At 34.2% G+C, this 2808-nt stretch overlaps 1 long non-coding RNA gene across 1 annotated transcript; it reads left to right on the top strand.

Moving 5' to 3' along the window:
- Positions 1 to 819: 819 nt before the first annotated feature.
- Positions 820 to 2205, top strand: LOC107824905 (uncharacterized). The gene is made up of 2 exons (XR_001656963.2): positions 820 to 1533; positions 1896 to 2205. It is a non-coding gene; the product is annotated as an uncharacterized LOC107824905 (long non-coding RNA).
- The last annotated feature ends 603 nt before the right edge of the window (positions 2206 to 2808 follow it).

Genomic DNA, 2808 nt, shown 5'->3' with positions numbered 1-2808 from the left:
ACACAGGTTATCCAAAAATAATATAAGCCAAATGTAGTCAATAAAGCGACCGTGCTAGAACCACGAGACTCGGGGAATGCCTTACACCTTCTCCCCGGTCAACAGAATTCTTTACCCGGACTTTGTTTTCGCAGACCAATTGTGAGCACGTGATTTTTGCCCAACTAAAATTACTCCTACAAAGTTCAAAATAGATTTTTTTAATTATTTTTTTTTATTTTTATTTTTTTAATAGAATTTTTAGAAATTTCTTATTAATTGTTGCTTGCATTTAATTGCATATTTAATATTTTTAAAATCATGAGAAAATACCAAAAATGTATAAAATATTTCATGCATAGCATTTTAAGTCTTAATTATATTTAAAATTTAATTACATAAGTTAATTGCTTTATTAAACAAAAAAAAAATCAAAAAATATTGGTCATTTTTATATTTTTAGCTTTTAGTTGCAAATTAGTAATTTTCTTTCATTAGTCTTAAGTTAATTAATTGTCTTTATGTTAGAAATATATAATTAATTTAATTTTATAAATTAGATTTGATGTAGAACTTAGTTTAAGATTTTAATTAATATTATTAAGCTAAAAATCAAGAGAAAAAAAAAAGAAGAAGAGAGAAAGCTTGCTTACTTCCAGATTGGGCCACAACCATTTTCAGTGGCCCAATTGCCCCAAAAATCCGCCCAGCCCAATACCTTTTCCCCCTACCCAGCTTCGGACCCGCCCTGAACCCATGACCCGCCCCATCTCCCTCTCTAAATCCTAGCCACCCACTAACTTAAATCCAACAGCTGACCTTTTTTCCTCACACCAAATATAAACCAAATATAACACAAACCCTAATCCTAAAAGAAACTAATCCAGCCGCATCTCCTCAACCCCACACCTCGGTCCGCCGCTACAACACGCCCAAACTCGCCGGAATCAGGCGAGTTAACTCGCAAACTCGTGCACATGGTCCCTCCTCATCTCCTTTCTCCACGTCACTCTAATCCTAACGGATTTCTGATAAAACGAAATTATTCTTTCCTGATTTCACGCACTCCCTCTTATTTTTCTGTCAGAGTTATATTCTTTTGGCGAAAATAGGAAAAATGTGGGGCGTAGGATCGAGTCACACTCGATCTACTCCTTACATCTGTCTTATCTCGCCAAACCGAGATTGTTTTTAGATTTTTGGGGGTGATTTTCTGATTCCTTGGCATCCAAGGGGAGAAGGTTCGAGTGAAGCTATAAATAGGAGGGATTTTTTTTTTAGGGAAGAAAAGGTTTGAGAAAAATTAAGGAGCGCTCTTATTCTTCTCGATTGTCCTCTACGGTTTTCTTTTAAGTTTAAGTGTCAAAAAAAAAAAAAAGGTTAAAAGGCCACTGCATCGTTTCAGTAGTTTTTTTGAGTTTCGCTTGGTTCTGGGCTAAATTCGGAAGTTATTCCTTCTGTACTGCTGCTGTTTATGCTACTCTGTTAAACTTGGCTTCATACCTGATTTTCTGACCTTTATTTGGTCCCTTATTTGCTGTTTCCTGCCACTAGGTATGTACAAATTTGCCTATTAGCTTCCTGTTGCAATTATGAATAAGTTTGGATTATCTAATGTTGTTTGTGTCTGATCTCCTTACTATGTTTCACTGCAATTGCTTCCATGTAAATTTCTGGTTTTGATTATTCATTTGAACTAAATATGGCGATTCAAGTTATTTTTGACTAGTTTACACAACTACTCAATGAGGTTTAATATCACAGATTCGTCATTGTTTTGGTTTACAAGTTTTATATGTTAAAATCATCTCATAATGAGTTTATTGTTTAGTGTATGATGGTTTATTCTTTGAAAATTAGTGGTTCATACTCAAAATGATATCTATACTAATAGATTAATCAAACTTGTTGCCTAGCCATTTAGTTGTTATGCATGAGAGAGCCGATTAATAAGAGTAGTCCAGTGGCTATTTTCTTATAAATCAGAGGTCTGCCCGAAGGAACAAGAGGCGTATGATTCAAGAATAGCAATGGTCGTGCAAGATATTGTGAATGGAATCATGGAATTCGTTGAACTAGCTTTAGATTGTTGAAATTTGTAATCTGAATCCCAAGCTCAATTACTGTATATGATTGTTAAATTCTTGACCCCATACATAGTTGTCGATAATGAATTGTATTTGTTTACTTGAAAATTTTCATTATTATTGACAAAATCAGCGTATAGATCCATATGTCTTTGAGTTCATATACTTGGGTTTCAATTTACGTATGCCCCACTGGAGAAATCAATTAGCTGAATTTATGCTCTTTTACTCCGAGACCATGGACTGTATTCATATATGGCCAGATTGTCAATTTAATTGAGCAAAGGCCAACATCTGGAACGTATTGGCCAAAATGATGAGAACTTTCTTTAAGTTAATATTAGTAAATACATGCAGCTAGCTCTAATTTTAGCAGAATGCTTAACCATTGTCAAATATTTTCCAAAAAATTTAGATACTTTTAATATTACTCATTTCCCTTAGCAAATTTACATTCATTTTTTCACGAAATCCATATCCATAATCATGACTTCCACAATAATCTCAAAGTAGTTTAGGAAAATAATTCGAATAATCGTAGTAATGCCTTAGGCGCGCATTTAATCGATTGTCGTAATTGTGTACACGTTCGCGTGACATGATTATGATTTTCCCAAAAATAAATCAAAGTACGTGTTCGCGCGACTTTGGCCAACAATCTTAATAAATTGTCATTAATTGTGTAGACGTACGCGTGACATGATTTTTGGCGCATCAAACAAACGGATTCACACACATGTGG

Source organism: Nicotiana tabacum, chromosome 9 (assembly GCF_000715075.1).
Source record: "Nicotiana tabacum cultivar K326 chromosome 9, ASM71507v2, whole genome shotgun sequence".
Classification (NCBI taxonomy): Eukaryota; Viridiplantae; Streptophyta; class Magnoliopsida; order Solanales; family Solanaceae; genus Nicotiana; species Nicotiana tabacum.
This window is presented reverse-complemented; position numbering and strand designations above follow the sequence as displayed.